A 16,303-nucleotide genomic window follows, 5' to 3' on the forward strand; every position below is an offset into this window, starting at 1 on the left:
ATTCGTAGAAATGAATTATATGATCCCATGTCTGGACCTGGAAAGTATGGTACCTGCCCAATGGCAATAATTTTAATGTGATGCTAGAAGGAGCATCACATGGAAATTGCTTTATATGGGGTGGGTACCCTATTTGCCACGCCCAAACACGGGATCATATTAAGCAGTCTATATATGGTAGATAAGGAATTGGGCAGATATCGGTATATAAGGAATTCGACAGATATCACTATATCCATCCAGATACGGCCTGATTATGCATATCTGGCCATATCTGCCAAATTCCTTATATGATGACGATGATGTAATATGTGTATTTTTTAATATAAGTCCAGATACGGCATTTTTGTAAGGGGTAACGCGCCTCTCACGGCTTTGTCCGTTAGTATTTGCTATAGATGAGCATTTTACAGGCGAACACTACCGATTGCTTCCGGCAGATGGTGCGCCGGACGCGACGACCTATTCAAAGTTACCAAGCAGACGTAGGTGGTGCCCGGGTTCCTCTTCGCTGTAGGTTAATGATCCTCTAACGGTTTTATCTGTTAGCATTTGCCGAAGAGGAGCATCTTACAGACGAGCACCACCGATTGCTCTCGGCAGATGGTGGACCGGACATGGCAGTCTACTCAAAGTGTCCAAGCACACGCTCGTATGGCCCGGGTCAGTCGTCGCTAGAGCGTAACGAACCTCTCTCGGATTCGCCCGTGAGTATTCACTGAAGAGGAGCATCTTACTGGCGAGCACCAACAATTACTCCCTGCGGATGGTGCGCCGGACTCGGCGCCACATTCGAAGTGACCAAGGTACGTTGGTGGGGCCTGGGTCTCTCTTCGGTGGAGGGTAATGGGCCTCTGGTGGCTTCGTCCGTTAGTATTTCCTGAAAAGGAGCATCGTACAGGCGAGCACCACCAATTTCTCCCGGGACATGGTGCGCCGGATGGGGCAAACTTTTCCAAGTGACCAAGTAGTCGTTGGTGGGGCCTGGGTCCCACTTCGGTGGAGGGTAACGGGCCTCTCGCGGCTTCGTCCGTTAGTATTTGCTGAAGAGGAGCATCTTACAGGCGAGCACCACCGATCGCTCTCGGCAGATGGCGTGACGCACACGATGACCTGTTTAAAGTGACCAAGCAGACGAAGGTGGGACCCGGGTTCCTGTCTGTTCGGGGTTAACACACCTCTAACGGCATCGTCCGTTAGTATTTGCTGAAGAGGAGCGTCTTAGATGCGAGCAGCACCGATTGCTTCTCGCAGAAGTTGCGCCGGACTCGGCGACCTATTCGAAGTGACTAACAAAACAAAGGTGGGGCCCGGGTTCATCTTTGGTAGGGAGTAACGGGCCTCTTGCGGCTTCGTTCATGAGCATTTCCTGAAGAGGGGCATCGTACTGGCGAGCACCACACACTGCTCCCTTCAGATGGTGCGCCGGATGCGACAAACCCTTCAAACTGACCAAGCAGACGTTGGTATGGCCCAAGTCACTCTTCGGTAGAGGGTAACGGGCCTCTTGCGGATTCGTCCCTGAGTATTTACTAAAGAGATGCGTCGTACAGGCGAGCACCTTCGATTGCTCCCGGCAAATGGTGCGCCGGACTCGTCGACCTATTCAAAGTGACCAATATGATGTAGGTGGGGCCCGGATCACTCTTCAGCAGAGGCTAACGGGCCTGTCGCGGCTTCGTTCGTTCGTATTTCCTGAAGAGGAGTGCATTACAGGCGAGCACAACTGATTGCTCCCGGCAGTTGGCGAGCCAGGTTTCGCGACTCATTCAAAGTGACCAAGCACACGAAGGTCGGGCCTGTGTCCCTCTTCGGTGGGGGGTAACGGGCCTCTCACGGCTTCGTCCGTTAGTATTTGCTGAAAAGGAGCATCTTACAGGCGAGCACCACCGATATCTCCCGGCAAATGGCGCGCCCGACGTGACGATCTAATCAAAGTGACCAAACACACATTAGTGGAGCCCGTGTCCCTCTTCGGTGGAGGGTAATGGCCTCTCGATGCTTCGTGCGTGAGTATTTCTTGAAGAGGAGCACCGTACATGCGACCACCACCGACTGCTCCCGTTAGATTGTGCGACGGACGCGACGACCCATTCAGAGTGACCAAGCAGAAGTTGGTGGGGCCCATGGCCCTCTTTGGTGCAGTGTAATTGGCCTATCCCGCCTTCGTCCATGAGTATTTGCTAAAGAGGAGCATCGTGCAGGCCAGCACCACCAATTGCTTCTGAAAAATGAAGCGCCGGACGCGATGATTTATTAAAAGTGAACAAGCGGACGTTGGTTGTGCCAGGGTCCCTCTTCCGTTGAGGGTAATGGACCTCTCACGGCTTCGTCTGTTAGTGTTTGCTTACGACCAGCATCTTACAGACGTGCACCACCGATTACTCCCGGGAAATGGCGCGCCGGACGCCGTAATCTATGCAACGTGACCAAGAAGACGTAGACGGGGCCCGAGTTACTCTTCGGTGGAGAGTAACGGCCTCTCGCGGCTCCGTTAGTGTATTTATTGAAGAGGAGCATCGTACAGGTGAGCATAACCGATTGAACCCGACAGATGGGGCGTCGGACGGGACGATCTATTCAAAGTGAGCAAGCACACCTTTGTGGGGCCCGGGCCGTTCGTTGGAGGCTAGCGGGTCTCTCGCGGCTTGGTCCGCGAGTATTTCCTGAAGAGGAGCATCGTACATTCGAGCACAACCAATTTCCCCCGGCAGATGGTGCGACGGAGGCGACGACCTATTCAAAGTGACAAAGAAGACATAAGTGAGGCCCGGGTCCCTCTTCGATGGAGGGTTACTAGCCTCTTAAGGCTTCGTCCGAGACTATTTCCTCAAGAGGAGAATGGTACAGGTGACCACCACCGATTTCTTCCGGCAGATGGCGCGTTGGACGAAACGACCGATTCAAAGTGACCAAGGAGACGTTTGTGGGGCCCGGGTTACTGCTCAGTGGATGGTAACGGGCCTCTCGCGGCTTCCTCCCTGATTATTTCCTGAAGAGGAGCATCCAACGGGCGAGCACCACTGATTGCTCCCGGCAGCTCCCGGACGCGACAATCTGTTCAAAGTGACCAAGCGGTCATTGGCAGGGCCCGCGTCCCTCTTCGGTGGAGGGTAACGGGCCTCTCGCGGCTTCGTCCATGAGAATTTCCTGAAGGGGAGAATTGTACATGCAAGCACCACCGAATGCACCCGACAGCTTGCGCGCCGGGCGCAACGACCCATTCAAAGTGACAAAGCGGACGTTTGTTATGCCCGCGTCTCTGTTCCGTGCAGGGTAACGGGCCTCTCCCGGCTTCGCCCATGAGTATTTCTGAAGAGGAGCATTTTACAGGCAAGCAGCACCTATTGCTCCCGCAGATGGTGCGCGGACGCGAAAAACGCAAATAATGCGCCGGACGCGACGACAGTGACCAAGAAGACGACGGTTGGGCCCGCGTTCCTCTTCGGTGGGGAGTAACCTACCTCTCGCGGCTTCGTTCGTTCGTATTTCCTAAAGAGGAGCATGGTACAGGCGAGCACCATTGATTGCTCCCCGCAGGTGGTGCGCCGGGCTCGACGACCTATTCAACGTGACCAAGCAGACGTTGGTGCGCTCCAACTCACTCTTCATAGAGGGTAACGGGCTTCTCCTGTTTTCGTCCGTGAGTATTTACTGCAGAGAAGCATCAACCAAGCGAGCACCACCGAATTTGTCGTCCCGTTGGACGGGACTACAATTTCAAAGTGACAATGAAGATGTTGATGTGGCCCGGGACCCTGTTCGGTGGAAAGTAACGTACTTCTCTTGGCTTCACCCGCGAGTATTTGCTGAAGAGAAGCGTCGTACAGGCAAGCGTCACCGATTGCTCCCGACAGATGGGGCACTGGAGGCGACGATTTATTCAAAGTGACCAAGCAGAGGTTGGTGGTGACCGGGTCACTCTTCGGTGGAGAGAAATGGGCCTCTCACGGCTTCATCTGTTAGTATTTGCTGACGTATGACGTATTAGTATTACTCCCAGCAGATTGTGCGCCGGACGCGATAGTCTATTCAACGTGACCAAGAAGACGTAGGTGGGGCCCGGGTTCCTCTTCGGTGGGGAGTAACGGCATCTCGCGGCTTCGTCCTTGAGTATTCCCTAAAGAGAAACACCTTACAGGCGATCACCATTGATTGCTGCCGGCAGATGTCGAGTGGGACTCGACGACATATTCAAAGTGACCAAACAGACGTTGGTGTGGCCGGGGTCACCCTTCGGTAGAGTGTAACGGGCCTCTCGCAGATTCATCCGTAGGTATTTACTGAAGAGGATTATCGTACAGACAAGCACCACCGATTGCTCCCGGCAGGTGGTACGCCGGAATCGACGACCTATTCAAAGTGACCAAGCAGTTGTTTGTGGGCCCGGGTCACTCTTCGGTAGAAGGTAACGGGCTCTCCCGGCTTCGTTGGAGAGTATTTACTGCAGAAGAGCATCGTACAACAGGTGAACACCACCGATTGCTCTCGGCAGATAGCGCGTCGGATGGGGCGACCTATTCACAGTGACCATGCAGTCGTTTGTGGGGCCCGGGTCCCTCTTCGATGTAGGGTAGCGGGTATACCGTCGCTTGGTCCGCGAGTATTTCCTGAAGAGGAGCATAGTACAGGCCAGCACCACGAATTTCTCCAGGCAGATGGTTTGCCGGACGCGACGACCTATTCAAAGTGACCAAGAAGACGTAGGTGAAGCCCGCGTCCCTCTTCGTTGAAGGGTAACGGGCCTCTCGTGGCTTCGTCCGTGAGTATTTCTTGAAGAGGAGCATCGTACAGGCGGGCACCACCAAATGTCCCCGGCAGATGGCGCGTCGGACGCGACTAGCTATTCAAAGGGACCAAGCAGACATTGGTGGGGCACGGGTCACTCTTTGGGGGGGGGGGGGGGCGGAAATTTGTGCAGGCAAGCAACACCGATTCGTCCCAGCAGATGTCGCGCCGGATGCGAGGACCTATTGAAAGTCATCAACGGAACGTTGGTGGAGCCCGGGTCACTGGTCATTGGAGAGTAACACACCTCTCGGGGCTTCTTCTGTGAGTATTTCCAGAAGAGGAGCATCCGACATGCGACCACCACCGATTGTTCCCGGCACATGGTGCGTCGGACGCGACGACCTATTTAAAGCGATCAAGCAGACATTAGTGGGGCCCGCGTCCCTCTTCGGTGGAGGGTAACGGGCCTCTCACGGCTTCGTCTGTGAGTATTTTCTGAAGAGGAACATCTTACAGGCCAGCACCACCGATTGCTCCTGGCAGATGATGCGCCGGATGCGACGACCTATTCAATATGACCAAGCAGATATTGGTGGGACCCATGTCCCTCTTCTGTGGAGGGTAACGGGCCTCTCCCGGCTGCATTCGTGAGTATTTTTTGAAGAGGAGCATCGTACAGGCGAGCACCACCAATGGCTCTCGATAGATGGCGCGCCGGACGCGACGGCCTGTTCAAAGTGACCAAGCAGACGTTTGTGGGGCCCGGGTCACTGATCAGTGAAGGGTAACTGGCAACTCACGATTTCGTCCGTGAGTATTTCCTGACATCTTACTGGCCAGCACCATCGATTGCTGCTGGCAGATGATACGCCGGATGCGACGACCTATTCAATATGACCAAGCAGATATTGGCGGGACCCATGTCCCTGTTCTGTGGGCCTTAACGGGCCTCTCCCGGCTCCATTCGTGGGTATTTTGTGAAGAGGAGCATCGTACAGGCGAGCACCACCAATTTCTTCCGATAGATGGCGCGCCGGACGCGACGACCTATTCAAAGTAATCAAGAGGACGTTGGTATGCCCCGTGTTCCTTTTAGTCGAAGTTAATGGGCTTCTCGTGTCTTCGTCCATGAGTATTTGCTGAAAAGGAGAGTCGTACAGTCTAGCACCACTGATTGCTCCCGGCAGATGGGGCGCAGGACTCGGCGACCTTTTCAAATTGACCAAGCAGACCTAGGTGTGGCCCGGGTCACTCTTGGGTATTGGGTAACGGGCCTCTCGCGGCTTCGTCTGTGAGTATTTACTGAAGAAGAGCATCGTACAAGTAAACACCACCGATTGCTAACGGCAGATAACGCGCTGGACGCGACGACGAGTTCAAAGTGACCACGCTGAAGTTGGTAGGGGCCCGGGCCATTATTCAGTGGAGGCTAATGGGCCTCTCGAGTCTTCGTCCGTGAGTACTTGCAGAAGTGAAGCATGGTACAGGTGAGCACCAACGATATCTCCCGGCAGATGACGTGCCGGACGCGATGACGAATTCAAAGTAACCAAGCACACGTTGGTGGGCCGAGGGTCACTCTTCGGTGGAGGGTAACGGGTATCTCGCGGCTTCATCCGTCAGTGTTTGCTAAAGACTAGCATCGTACGGGCGAGTACCAACGATTGCTCCCGACAGATGGCCGCGCCGGGCACTACTACCTATTTAAAGTAACCAAGAGGACGCTGGTGGAGCTCGAGTCACTCATCAGCGGAGGATAACGGGCGTCTCACAGCTTCGTCCGTGAGTATTTCCTGAAGGGAAGCCTCGTGCACGCCAGCACGATCGATTGCTCCCGGCAGATGATGCGCCTGACGCAAAGACCTATTCAAATTGACCAAGGAGATATTGGTGGTGCCCGCGTCCATGTTCTCTGTAGCGTAACGGGCCTTTCCCGGCTGCGTTCGTGAGTATTTATTGAAGAGGAGCACCGTACAGGCGAGCACCACCGATTACACCCGACAGATGGCGCGCCGGACGCAACGAGCTATGCTTAGTGACCAAGCAGACGTAGGCGGGGCCCGGGTCACTCTTCGGTGGAGGTTAACGGGCCTCTCACGGCTTCGTCCGTAAGTATTGTCTAAAAAGGAGCATCGTACAGGCAAGCAGCACCGATTTCTCCCGCAGATGCTTCGCCGGACGCGTCGAAAGTTACCAAGAAGACGACGGTTGGGCTTGCGTGAACGATGCTGGTGCAGGATGCTACGACATCGTTCACCATTCAGGGTATTCTGTCGCAATCTGAAGCTTCTCTGATGCGCCCTTTGGTGGCGTCTTCAACATATGAAGCCATCCTGGCAGGATAGCCTGCCATAACGGGGTATCCACACGAAGGTGAAATCGGCCACTTTCCTCCGCGGAGCGCGCACGACATGAGACATACGTCATCCCTTTTTGACGCCTCGCGGCGCCGTTCTCCTCCGTGGCGGAGGCGCGGAGGCTCCGTGCTGTCAGCACGAAAGCTTCCCAGGTGCACGTGGCGGAGCCGGTGACGGAGTTTCTCGGGTTTTTGACGTCACGACATCCGTCTGCGGAGTTCTTCTTCGCATGGATACCCCTTTACCCGACCATGCAACACGGAGGTACCAGCCAAGCACGCCGTGACACACTACATCCTTACCAACGACCCTCCAGTATCGGCGAGACCTCGTCGACTCTTCGGCGAGAAACTTAACATTGTGAGCAGAGAATTCGAACACATGCTGGAGCTTGGCATCATCCACCCCTTGTCGCGCAGTTGGGCGTCGTCTCTTCACATGGTCCTTAATAAAGATCCAAACGACTGGAGGCCATGCGGAGTTTATCGTGCTTTGAATGCGTGCACGGTACTTTACCGGTACCCCTTGACACGCATTCACCATTTCTCCGTTGGCCTAGCTGGCACCAACCTCTACAGCAAGGTAGACCTTATTAAGGCCTAACACCAGATCCCAATCGAGCCAGCGGATGTGCCCGAGAACCGCCATCACAACCTCGTTCGGACTCTTTGAGTATGTTCGGTTGCCCTTCGGCCTCCGAAACTCCCCCCAGACTTTCCAACGCCTTATAAACGAAGTCACCGGAGGCCTTCTTTTCATCTTCACTGATGATGATGATATTCTCGTGGCCAGCTCCTCTCCGGAAGAACACGAGGAACATCTGCGACGTTTGTTCGACGGGCTGCAGGGGTATGGCCTTGTCATCAGCGCGAAGAAGTGCGTTTATGGTGCCGGCGCGCTGGACTTTCTAGGCCACCGCATAACGTCGTCGAGTATTCTACCCCTCGAAGAAAACGTCCGCGCAATCCGCGGTATCTCTCAACCTACCTCGCTTTGAAAGCTTCGCGAGTTTCTCGGGCTGGTAAATTTCCACAGTAGATTTATTCCCCACTGTGCCAAAATTCTACAGCCTATGACGTACCTGCTGAAGACAAAGAAAGCGCCATTGTCGTCACTTGAAGTTGCATCAGCTTCTTCTGCCGTGAAGGAAGCCTTAGTCAATGCAACCCTGCTTGTCCATCCACAAACTGAGGCTGCTATTCCTCTCATAACCGACGCATCCAGTACAGCTGTAGGTGCTGTACTGCAGCAGCTTCTCGACGGCCAGTGGAGGACACTAGGTTTCTTCTCTCAGAAACTGAAACCTGCGGAAACGGGATATAGCATGTTCGGATGGGAACTCGTTGCCATCTACCTTGCCGTAAGGCACTTCAGGTAGATCCTGGAAGGTCACGAGTTCCACGTCCTAAAGGACCACAAGCGTTTCATGGCAATCGCATAGCCTACTGCTCCAGAGAAATCACAAAACTCAGAGTTAATTGCAGATCTTCGTCACATCAAAGGAGCTGACAACCCAGCAGCAGACGCTCTTTCCCGCGTCGTAGCACTTTCGGCACTCTCTGGAGGAGTAGACTTTGAACGCACGGCTGCCGCGCAACGAGACGACCCTGAATTGAACAGCCACCCTGAGACGCTGAGGTCTCTGGTGTTGAAGCGGATTCCCCTCCCCGGCTGCACCGGTACCATACTCTGCGACATGACCATGGGACAACCTCGACCTTTCGTCCCGTTGGTACCCCGTCGTCAGGTCTTCGACGACCTCCACAACATCAGCCACCCGGGTATCCGAGCCACGTAGCGACTGGGGACACCTCGTTACGTGTGGCCTACAATGAACGTGGGTATACGAGGTTGGGATAGGAGCTGCCTTCAATGTCAGCGCTGTAAGGTGAGCCCTGAGTCGTACATGCAGGGAGTTTGGCCATTTGTTGGGAAGTATAGGAGACAAATGAGGAGGTGCCACTGGCCGAAAGTGGGCTGGGCGTGTTCCAGTGCGTCTACAGAACATCGAATGTGACCAACCGGAAGTCGGAAATAATACCCTGGCGGTGGTCAGAAGAAACAAACCTGATAAGTGCATCCGAGTAACTCTCGGCGACTGAAAATATGGTACACGTGATGTTTCAATCACACTCATTCAAAATGATGGTGGAAGAGTGCGACTACCGGTACGATCGAGATAATCTTTCCATCAAGCGCCGAGGGCCGGGAATCTGCCGTCGAGCGGTCACAGTCTGTCCGAGAAAAACAGAGTTGAGCGGCGCATTCGTTTCTTACACCTTTCTTCATGACCATGATCTAAACATCACGTGCACCCTATTTTCAACCACGAAGAGTTACTACGCTTCTCTCTTACGCGGTTATTAAAACCATATACGAACATATATCTTTGATCAGAACTGTTTCTCGCTACCACCGCTAGGGGATTCTTTTCGGCTTCTGGTGGGTCAAGAGAGCATGCCAAGCCCTCTTTCCGAGTCTCGTGCCCGCGCCTCCTATTGACCAAACTCTCTGTATGCACGGCTCTGGGTGAGCCGGCACACCGTCACACCCTTGAGACAATAGAGAGTTTTAGGGAACCGTTTTTGAACATCCCGTACGGTAAGGTGGGACCTCCGGTACGAAGTCCGCATATGCGAGTCTTCTGTGGTAGCGCATGCGCAGTTCGTACCGGACGGTCCATCGCACCGTATCGGATGTGCGAAAACGGTTCCCTAAAACTCTCTAATTACGTGCCGCCTCGGCACGGTTCGACCATGTTCACCTCAATCTCGTGGACCCCTGCCATCATGCCGAGGCTTCACGTGCATCCCATTGGACCACAGATGTCCGGCGGACATCCGTGGACATCCGCCAACAGACATTTGGACGTCCGTATGAGATCCACGAACATCCCGGGGATGTACTATGGACATCCATAGGATGGTCCCGTGCAAAGAAATGGATGTTCCAAGAAAAACTCCATGGACGTCGAAACCAGATTTTCGAACGTCCTTCGGACATCCCATTTTTATGTTCAGATATCCAGGAAATGTCTGCGGGACATCCTCCTTATTTTCAGGGGAGCTGACCTGGACCCCCGGTCAGGCCGCTTATCGATGCATTTCAGTGATGAAGGCGGCCGAGGTACTGCTACTAATAATTTGGAGTGGTCATTCTATTCTGGAAATGCACCAAATCATGTGTCTTTTCACTCGGAAATTGTGCAGTGTGTTTGTAGTTTCGCTTCGTTTCTTTAGTAGGCTAGGCTGCACCTTTGGATTTCTATACATCACTACTGCACCAATATATGCCAGACTTTTATGACACTACTTTAAGGTGGTAGGGTGCCTGTCGTGGGTAACTAATTTTCAGTGATATCACAGCCCTAATGTGCGAACATCAAAGCAGCTGGCAGCTCGCTTCAATGTCAATATATTACAATTGTAATATCACACTGAAAAATAAGTTATCCAAGACAGCCTTCCACCACAGTGAAGTGTCGTTAAAATCTGGAATATATTAGTATCACTGTGATGTTCAGAAATTCAATCTGCAGCCTCCAACCCACAATGAAAGAAAGAAACATGAGTACATACACAATGCACAAATCCACAGTAGAGCGACATACATGAATAAATACATTTCTAGAATATAATTCCCAGCCCAAATGTTTAATGGCATTCACTCACTTTGATTACTGGAAGGCATTAGCATGGGAAATATATAATGCATTTTTGGTGAAGAGCTCTTTCTGAAAGATTAACATCTGGCCTTATCAAAGCCTCGGAAACATATAGAAAGCAAGTATTTGGGTGATGCAAGGAATAACCTTTTATTCAGACTAGCAGGGAAACATCATATTATAGATACTTCTTGTACCTGACGGAAACCTGGTAAAAATAAAAAAAATAAAAATCCACGCCAGTTGACACAAAACAATTGAAATGCAGCCTGTGCATATATCTCAGTTTGAAATTAACACAAGAGTAGGAACATGTAGCACTTCGCTTCATCGATGTGCCACATCTCAAGCAGCGTCACTAGTCGTGAACATTTAATTTTATAAAAGTAAACTATATGTAACTTCTTTTATAAAAAGCAGAAAAAAATGTTGACGACACTCGGAAGCACAAGTAGGCAAGAATAAAACGGTGTGAACACAGCAGAACACAAAACATGGGTTCACAAAGAGCATGAAGGGAATAATTCGCAAAACACGGGGCAAAATTAACACACTAAACAAAATGCTCTCGGTAAACTGTAGAGAAAGGTGGTGAATTTGATATGTAGAAGCAAATAATAAAAAAAAAACTTCCCTCATTCAGGTGAAAGCAGTAAACTTCTCGTAGACTTATCTCGTTAAGCTTCTTTCACCTAAGACAAATAAATGTTGCTCGGTGTCATTTATATACTAACCGGAAGACAGAAGTAAAATGAAACGCACATTTTCCCCGCTCTTCCTCCCAAAAAAGACTAGAATGCTCAACACCGTCAGAGTTCAAACACTTTTTCACATCTTAAAATGAACAGAGGCGGGCGCTACAAGCCGCCCAAGAGAATCTAGCTTGTAGAAATTGACACATAACAAGCGCCACATAGCCCGGCGTTCAACTCCAACTTTATATGTCACGCCTCCGCAACTAGATTGGTACGATGGCTTAAGCGCCTGCTGCGGTTCACTTTAGATGGAGACAAATTATAGGCCACTCGGCAGTGTTGGACGCTGTTATGCTCAGCCTCCTTGCTGGCATATCGGGAGGTAAAAGGTCTAAGAAAATTAGACAACCAAACTGTGAATGACGTAACAGCTGCACTTAGATAACAAAGAAGTGGCCTCTCCAACGAATGAAACGACGAAACCCATTGTCACTCCTTCAAAATAAAAAGACAAGTAAATGCCTCGGTGCGGCTTGCTGCAGTCGTCGGACGGTGTTGCAGATCCGGTTGCTGGCTCCGTTTACTCGAAATCAGGAAATTCAAAGAAAGAAGTCACCAGAGTGAATTTTGTTGTTTCTTGCATATTGCCCTTTTAACTGAGGTTAAGTGAGTATAAATAACTGTGGTGTGCTCCATAAAAGTGAGAAAATGATCAGTCAACAGAAGAAATTCAGCTGCTATGCATTGAACTAAAAGGCTGAAGAGGCCATGCTGAACTAACACGATGGTGGCTTCTAGATGTCAATCGGAGGAATGCGAAGTGTCTTAACCAGACGACACACAAAAATGTTTCCACAAACAAGAATGTGCTGAAAAAGTAAAATGTGGTATTTTAGGTCCTATCTGACAGTCATACACAGTCCCTTCTTGAATCTTCCACTCCCAACTTATTTTTGAAAAAACGCACGTCAACAGTTTTCAATATATTTATATACAAACATTTTTGAAATTTTTATTTTAATCCGAACAATGTATTGCTTGCACGTCTGGTTCATGAATACAAACAGAATAGTACAGTATTGTAAGAAAACGTTGTGTTTAAGACAAACGTTCCCTGAATACAAGGACAGATTGTGAATATACAAAGATTAAAATGACATAGTATTAACCAAATACACTGAAATCGAATTCCAAGCCACAGGCATCATTTGGTCCCTAACACAGATATTTTACAATCTTCCGACTTCCATGAAGTATATTGCGAACTATTGCCGCCCGCGCAGCTGGCCAAATAGGCAGCGCGCGCGTGGTCTAGTGAGCCACGCCGTAGGGACTTCGGCGGGGTGTGTCCTGTTGGTACGCCAGAGCATAGGGGCAGTTGTACAGTCCGTCACCACTTGTGTCTCGGGACGTCTCGTGGTGTGTGATTTTTCTTTTTCTTTCCTTGAATGGCGGGTTATCTGTTTGTACGCGCCTACCCGAGTTGAGGAGAGGAGGACATTTTTCAAGGGCGTACGATACTATTGTAACTGCCAGCGACTAGTTATTTTACTTGGAGATTTTAATTGCGTATGCTCGGCTAGCGACAAAACAAGCCCTACACCTTATGTTGATTCAAGTACAGTATGTTTAAATAATTTAATTATTGAATTCGGCTTAGAGGATGTTGGCGACTGTTTACGCAACGGGCGAGTCGTAAATTTTACCCACTTTCAAGGGGTCAGTCACGCCCGTTTAGACCGAGCGTATCTGTCGTTAGATTTAATACCCCTTTGTCGCGATTATCGGGTATGTCCTGTATCATTCAGCGACCATTGCCTAGTTGAGTTTTCTATTCGCAGTAAAAATGAATCGAAAAAAGTGTTCATTTGGGAACTATGGAAATTAAACGCAAAACTTCTGAAAGATGAAAACTTTATGGATCGAGTTCAAGGTGCGGTAGAACAAATGAAAAACGAAGACAAATCAGTTGCGTATGGCCATAAATGGGAAGTATTTAAGCAAGCCATCAAGATGACTGCCCTGGAAAGAGCTAGTGCAATTAAGTATCAAGAAAAGAAAAATGAGAAGTCAATGCGCTATAACTTGCAGGCGATGGTGGAAGAGGAATGCAGATTGCCGGGTGCGTTCAAGGACGATATTTTATCTTTGAAAGAAAAACTCGAGTTGCTAGATAGGGAACGTTATCGCGGTGCCCTGATACGAGCTAGGGCCGTCAGACTGATAGCGGGTGAAGCGCCTACTAAGCGAGCCCTGGGCATGGAAAAAAAGCATGCACGTCATAATGAAATTGCAGAAATTGAAAAGGACGGGACAGTCACAAGCGACAGTGTGGAAATCGAGAGGGATTTTTTCGATTATTACAGCACGTTATTTTCTTACAATCCCGTTAATGTTGAGGGGTTTAAAAGTGAATTTTTGTTTCGCATGCCGCGTTTAGACGATACAACAAAATCAGCTTTAGAAGGTCCCATCACGTGCGAGGACGTTAAGACGGCAGTAGAAGCTTTGAACCCCGGGAAGTCCCCGGGGCCGGACGGACTAAGTGCAGGGTTTTATAAAGCTTTCAAAAATATATTGTCTCCTTTTTTAGCAAATGTCTTCAACGAAGCTTTCGACCTTAACATTCTTCCGCCTTCCTTCTTAACGTCTCATACCGTCCTCATTCCTAAAACGCAAGACTCAGTTAAACTTCGGCATGTTGCATCCTATCGACCCATAAGTCTAACTAACGTCGATTACAAAATACTGATGAAGATCTTGGTCAGCAGGCTGCAAAGCGTCATAACTAGAATTGTTGGTTCTCATCAAACCTGCGGAATAAAGGGAAGAACTATTTTTACTAATATTCATAAAGCGCGGAGCGTCTTGGAGTGTTGCGATGCCATGCAGAGTTGCGTAGCCATGTTGCAAGTAGATTTGGAGAAAGCTTTCGATCGGGTTCCACATGATGTACTTTTATCTGTTTTGGATCATATCAACGTCGGATCAGTTATACGGGAGGGTGTGCGCATGGCGTACAGTGGTTGTACTACTAGGCTAATAGTAAATAAGTCGGTAGGGAAGCGTGTTCATGTACAGCTATCTGTCCGCCAAGGATGCCCGTTTTCACCATTCCTTTCTGCATTTACATAGAATCATTTTGTTTAAGTATCATAAAAAATAGTAAAATAAGTGGCTTTAGACTACATTCATCCGAAGTCCGTGTATTGGCTTATGCGGACGATATTGCTATGTTCTGTGCCAATCTAGAAAGCGTCGTCGAAGCAGTGGACACTGTTAAGCGCTTTTGTGGTGTTAGTGGAAGTGCCGTTAACTGGAACAAATGTCTTGGTTTCTGGCATGGGGACTGGGGTGTAACACCAAGCATGTTTGCGAATATAAGGTGGGTATCCACCCCTACTAAGTATTTGGGTGTACCTCTCGAATATTACCGCGATAGCGAGCCTTACTGGCGTAGTCAAGTTGGTGAACTCCGCGACAAAGCCGAGAAATGGAGGGGCTGGGGTTTTTCTATTTTCGCGCGCACCACAGTTTGCAATTTGTTTCTTGTAAGCAAGCTGTGGTACGTAATGCAAGTGTTGCATTGTTCTAGTGTGAACGTGCAGAAACTTCACCGTGTTTTTGCAGTTTTTATTTGGGGCTCGTCGTGGGAGAAAACGAGCAGAATGAACCTTTTCCGGCGCGTCCGCGAGGGCGGACTCAGCTTGTCGCACCTTTTTTTGCGTCAAGTAGTAAACCGTTTCCTTTTTTTTCGAGATGCTGGCGATCCTTTTTTACGCACTGTTTTTCAAGTAAGGCTGGGCCGGGTTTTGCCCGAGTTTGTGATTTCTTCGTCCTACTTGCCTGGGGGTATTCATGGGTACTTTAAGGAAGTGGTGATGTCATGCCGTTTTTTATTAACTCGTTTTTCTCACGGATATCTGAGTGAAGTGACACGCAAAAGATTGTACAAAGATGTTTGCGACATTGTTTTTCCTGTTCCTATGTACAGAGCTCTGTACTCCGCTGGCCCGGGTCACGACGTTTTAAAAAGGGTGAAAAGAATGCTAGTGCCACCCGGTGTTAAAACGTTTTTCTTTAAATTGCACTCCGGTACTCTACCGGTGAAGACGTGGATGGAGGACAAGGGCCTCTTAGTCCCGTGGGGCTCTCACTGTTTTCTTTGTAAGAAACCGGAGACCATTGAGCATGTCTTCCTAGAGTGCTGGGATGGCGTCTTTTTGTGGGACGTCCTCCAGCGCACATTGAAAAAAGAGTTACCGCTCGAGCCCCACGGGATCAGGTATCTATCTGTGGAGAACGATGATGGCGTTCCGTTTGATCTTGTGATGCTACTGTGTCTGCACGGAATTGGGAGGTCGCGGATGGCCGTGCGCCACGCTGACAGTGACGCACGAGAAGCACAGGAGTACTTCCGTGAGAGCATTATTTCTTTTCTTGAACTCGTCAAGGCTCGTGAAAGTGTTCCCGAGTGGCTTCCGCAAATTGAAGTACTCGTAAACATGCGAAAAATTTAAACCCCAGGACGCTTGCCATAGCAAGGCGGGCCATTTGTTCCTCGTGTATGTTCTAGTGTGCCTATGAGTGTGTTCTTTTTCCCGGCAATAAAGAAAAAAAAAAAAAAAAAAAAGCGCGCGTGGTTTAATGGTTATCGCGCCTGCCTCCCACGCGAAAAGCCCGGGTTCGATTCCTGGGAGCGCCGCATATTTTGTTACTCCTGCAATTTAGTGTTCTGGTAGATTCGAGAATAATGTTATGCGTATTTTGAGGTCCGAATGTTCTACGCGTCAAACATTCTACGCCGATTATTTCAGAAGCTCACACATGTACAGTCGGGGACAAAAGTCTCCAGG

This window comes from Ixodes scapularis, unplaced genomic scaffold (assembly GCF_016920785.2).
Source record: "Ixodes scapularis isolate PalLabHiFi unplaced genomic scaffold, ASM1692078v2 PGA_scaffold12__126_contigs__length_90152505, whole genome shotgun sequence".
Classification (NCBI taxonomy): Eukaryota; Metazoa; Arthropoda; class Arachnida; order Ixodida; family Ixodidae; genus Ixodes; species Ixodes scapularis.